General features: G+C 45.2%; 1 protein-coding gene and 2 long non-coding RNA genes across 4 annotated transcripts in view; 1 reads left to right on the top strand and 2 right to left on the bottom strand.

The window, feature by feature from the left end:
- Positions 1 to 2,539: 2,539 nt before the first annotated feature.
- LOC116056332 lies at positions 2,540 to 2,899 on the bottom strand. The gene is made up of 2 exons (XR_004106553.2): positions 2,862 to 2,899; positions 2,540 to 2,771 (listed from the first exon to the last, which is right to left on the bottom strand). It is a non-coding gene; the product is annotated as an uncharacterized LOC116056332 (long non-coding RNA).
- On the top strand, positions 2,738 to 3,043 carry LOC118494681. Its single transcript, XR_004896806.1, has 2 exons — positions 2,738 to 2,819; positions 2,880 to 3,043. It is a non-coding gene; the product is annotated as an uncharacterized LOC118494681 (long non-coding RNA).
- Positions 3,044 to 4,183: 1,140 nt separating this feature from the next.
- katnb1 (katanin p80 (WD repeat containing) subunit B 1) overlaps positions 4,184 to 5,000 on the bottom strand; it is a 24,901-nt gene continuing 24,084 nt past the window's right edge. For both annotated transcript variants that reach the window (XM_031308521.2, XM_035999188.1), the window contains one exon: positions 4,184 to 5,000. This exon is cut by the window's right edge and continues 337 nt beyond it. The gene's annotated coding sequence lies outside the window, so the exon portion shown is untranslated.

The raw sequence follows: 5,000 nt of genomic DNA, 5'->3' as shown, positions 1-5,000 counted from the left end.
AATACTATAGATATATGCAGTGTATTAGCAGAATATATAATAAGAAAAAGAGAATATGGATATACTGAATGAACTATATAGACAGATATGTACAGTATGTACAGCTCTGTGCAGTGTGGTAACATAAGAGCAGTAAGAATAAGTTTTGGGTTGTCCTCCCTGCTTTTAAAGTTTTTTTACATCAGAAATATGGGTTTCTTTCAACCAAATGCGCAAAAATAACCTGGATGCATGCAGGTATGTGGTATGGGTTCCCTACAACATATGCATCCATGTTCTTCACAGGTAAAATTAATCATTACTTCCATTGAATTTTGGGTGTTTTATTCAAATTTACAGCCTTTGACATGAACAGTCTGTGATTCTCTCAACATGCTCTGATCTTAACTAGTAGTCAAAATAATTCATCATTTCTGCTTTTTTTTTTTTACTCAAAAATTAGGTATAATGTCATTTAAATTAGGTTTATTGATCATGAATATACTTTTTTTTTTTTTTTAAAGTGCCAAAAAAAATATTTTTCAATTTTGACCCATAAGTACACAGATACAACTAGATATTGTTTGGAACAAACCTGAGATGCCCACAGCTAAAAAGACTAAAACACATAAAATAAGTTAAATAAATAGATAGTTACACATGATATGCAAATTGCACTTGTACCCGTAAAAATAGTTTGCAGTGACTAATGTGTTAACACTGGCACACAGGTTGGGGTGGTGGGGGAGGGCAGAGCAAGTGGAGTGTGTTCATCAGTGCAACTGCATGTGGATAAACGGTTCCTTACTGTGGATTTCCACCGGATGCAGAACGTCTGCGTGCTCCGCCGTCCGTCAACACCCACCAGGTCTGGATTTGTTGCGGCACAGCTGCGGCCATGATTGACAGCTGTAGTCACGAGGACCCACGAGATCTCACGAATTCACGTAGAATAGAACCACAAAACCACCACCAGTTAGTTTCCATCCAGAGGAGTAGAGGGGGAACTACTCTGACAGTGGTGTAGTCCAGGGTATACGCTGGTATACGGCGCTGCTTTCACTGATTAGATTGGTTAACTTTAGGCATGAGGACTGATGAGCCAATCAGAGGCAGAGTAGGGCGGGTCATGCCGAGGAAAATATCGCTAATACCTCAGGTGCCAGTGAAAAAAAACAAAAAAAAACCTCAGGTGCCGGTGCCACTTGACTACGATAACGGCAGCAGACCAAACAACAGATGAAGGAATAACACAAGCGGCGGTGTGCCACCCCAGTTGATGGAAGACATCATTCTGAGGTAAGTTTTAAGGTGGTTTCCAAATTAATCATTATTTTAAACTACTGGCAAATTGCCAGTGGCAACATGACTGCACATTTAGAGGAGAAGAGATAACACCATGTTTGCCTCATGATAAATACATTTTACATTCATCCAGGCTGCTTGTGTGACCAGTAGTAACTACAAACTGCTCCTAATCAAGTCATGATCATTTTATAATAGTGAGCAAGTAGAAATGACAGATTTTTGGGTAAACTAAATCATAGTCTTACATGTCACTGTTTCTAAAACAGGGCTTTTTTCTGGACTACTTTAAAAAAAAAAAAAAAAAAAAAAAGGTGAAAACTGAGAGTATACCCACTTCTCCAGGGACCACTACACCACTGTACTCTGAGCTGTGTTTCCGCCGTGAGCACGCTGGATTTTGAAAATCAACCCGATGTTTAAATTTGTTTTTGTGCTCGACTTCCTGTCCCCACTATCTGCCGTGTGCTGAGTTTCTGCGGAGCTCTCCGCCGTCCGGCAAAAATAGAAGCTCTGCGTATCTAGGACGGAGACGGAGTCATTAGGTTTCCATTAAAGTCAGTGTGTGTATTTCCACTGACTGCAGAACGTCTGCGTCCCGACTCCGTCCCAGCTCCGGCGGTCCCAGCCCTCTGGAGCAGATACCCAGAGCTTCTATTTTTGACGGACGACGGAGAGCTCCGCAGCAATTCAGATAGTGTGGGACAGGAAGTCGAGCACAGAAACAAAATAAAAATCTGGTTAATTTTCAAAATAAAATCCAGCGTGCTCACGGCGGGTCATATTTTCCTGCACTACACCTTGAAAACACAGCTCAGAGTAGTTTCCCCTCTACTCCTCTGGATGGAAACTAACTGGTGGTGGTTTTGTGGTTCTGTTCATAGAAACTACATCCTGTTATATCGCACGAACATACGTGAATTCGCGAGATCTCGTGGTCGGCTGGCTGCAGCCGTTACGCAACAAATCCGGACCTGGTGGGTATTGATGGACGGCGGAGCACGCAGCCGTTCCGCAGACGTTCCGCATCCAGTGGAAATCCACGGTGAACGTGTGCGTGCGTGAGTCTACAACAGCTTGAAAGCGTGCTGGTTTCCTGGAGAATTGGAGTAATCCACTTCTGTAAAGAACGGGGGGGGGGACTAAGAAAGACGGACATAATGACTTCATCAGATACTGTGATCAGAATCGGGACATCCCTAAATTGAACAATAACCAATATTTTCTCCTGACGGGTTTCATTAAGCCGGTACAAAAGAGACTCTTCTTTAATCCCTACATGTACAACTTTATTTAAATAAGCAGTAAGAACAGTACATTTAAAATAGAAGGTCCTAATTGTCAGAAAACTAGAAAAAGTAGAAAACAGGAAAGTGTAAATATTCCAACATCATCAGAAAACTCTCTGATGGTCTGAATGGGTTTCTGCTTTTTATCTTCAGAGCAGATTATCAGACCTGGACCCTCTCTTTCAGGTGTCTTCAGACCTGGACCCTCTCTTTCAGGTGTCTTCAGACCTGGACCCTCTCTTTCAGGTGTCTTCAGACCTGGACCCTCTCTTTCAGGTGTCTTCAGACCTGGACCCTCTCTTTCAGGTGAGCAGAGGCACAAAACCCCTCGATCCTGCGGAGAGGGAATACTCGGAGCCTCGAGGGGGAAACATTAAAGGAACACTTTGACATTCTGGGGAAACGTGCGTATGTTCACTTTCTTACAGGGAGATAGAAGCTGTAGCAGGTAAGCTTAGCTTAGCATAACAAGGGGAAACAGCTACTCTGGCTCTGTCCACAGGTAACCCTCTAAAGCTCACTGACAACCCTCCACATCTGGCTTGTTGCAGCTGGACACATCTGGGGTTGTGTGTCCAGTGACGGGAAGACTCCAGCGTGATATGATGTGTGGTCTTAACGGAGCTTTTAGAAGTGCTGATGGCGGGCGGGCGGGCGCACACGCACGCACGCACGCACGCACGCACGCACGCACGCACGCACGCACGCACGCACGCACGCACACACACACGCACACACACGCACACACGCACACACGCACACACGCACGCACGCGCACACACACACACACACAGACACCTTTTTAGAAGTGCTGATGGAGGATTTAAAGGCTAGCTGTTTTTCCTGTCTTAATGTTAAATTAAGCTAACCGACTGCAGAGGTTGCTGGTAAAATATGGAAGTGGCCAAAAAAACAAACAATGGTGAACTGTTGAGTGCCTGGTAATATTTGTACTAGGGAAGCACCGAATCCAGGATTGGGCTTCTGATTTGGCTGAATATTGGTCTTTTTGACGGGGTCAGGTTTCTACCGAACCCTATACACTTGCACTCCGCGCGCTACGCTGGTCGCCGTAATGACGGCGCCGTTGATTACGGGAAGGTGTTTACGTAGGTGGAGCGTTCAATGCAGTAGGCTGTGAGAAAGTGAAAATGGAACTGGTGAGCAGAAAAAGTGTAGTTTGGCAGTACTTTCAGTCAAAAGAAGGCCATTCAAGTCCAGCTACATGTTCAATCTGCAATGCTGATTAGTCTGGTGGTGGCGAGGACCCTAAACTATACACAACATCACCGCTGTTACAACATCTGGTAGGAAACATCTGGAAGAATACGAGTTGTGATGAAGGAATCTACAGACAGCAGCCAGAATGCAGCAACTTCAGGTACGGCAAAGGAAGGACAGTCACAGCTAATAACTGGTGTTAACCAGACAGTGCCTCTCCCGGGCTGTCAGCTGTTCTCTCGGCGAATGACTCTCCCTACAGCGGGAGCGGAGCGACTGCTGCTCGTTAGCTAACGCTAGCTTTCTAATTTCACCCACCCAACATGCCTTCATCATACACTGGTTAGCGAAAATTTGCCAAACAAAATTGTCACTCAGCTGGCGATAGCGATGTGCTTTCCTACGATGTGAATTCAACATTAAGCTGTTACATTTAACTATTTTAGAGGCTGTGGACGTTGTTAACTTCATTCATGTGTTGACTGTGTCAATGGACTGAGGATGGGAGGAGGATTCAGCAGAATCTTAACCAGTGGATTCGGTATTCGGCCGAACCCCAAAAATCTGGATTCGGTGCATCCCTAATGTCCAGTGACGGGAAGACTCCAGCGTGATATGATGTGGTCTTAACGGAGCTTTTAGAAGTGGATTGGTGGATTTAAAAGCTAGCTGTATTTCCTGTTTCCTGTCTTAATGTTAAACTAACCGGATGCAGACAAGGTTGCTGGTAGATTGGCTTCACTCACCAGCCAAAAAACCCCAATGGTGACCTGTTGAGTGGCTGGTAGTATTTGAACATTCATTAGCCATTTGGCTGGTGGACAAAAAGTTAATTTTGAAGCCTGACTGCAGACATGAGAGTGGCATCAATCAACATTCAGCAAAATGTCTAAATATTCCTTTAACGTGAGCGTTTTTGTGCTCGAAGTGAAATCAGTTGAACTCTGGAGTTAGTTTGCGGTCGTGTTGCACAGCAGGTGAGACGGTAGCGTCCCGGAAGCATCCAAAATCTTTAGTGATTGTCTTGTTCTCTCGGGGAGGAGAGCTCACGGTCGGCCTGAGAGACAGAATCCACGCCCGCTGTTGTCGAGGCTCTTTGTCCAAATATTCTCCCGCGTTAAACGAACACCACGCGGCCTCTGAAGCTAGAAGAGACGTTTGATTGGCTCAGCAGAGCGGAGCGGCGTCCGAGCTGCCTCGCCGCCA

This window comes from Sander lucioperca, chromosome 3 (assembly GCF_008315115.2).
Source record: "Sander lucioperca isolate FBNREF2018 chromosome 3, SLUC_FBN_1.2, whole genome shotgun sequence".
Taxonomy (NCBI): domain Eukaryota; kingdom Metazoa; phylum Chordata; class Actinopteri; order Perciformes; family Percidae; genus Sander; species Sander lucioperca.
The sequence above is the reverse complement of the archived record's forward strand: the minus strand, read 5'-3'. Positions and strand labels throughout refer to the sequence as shown.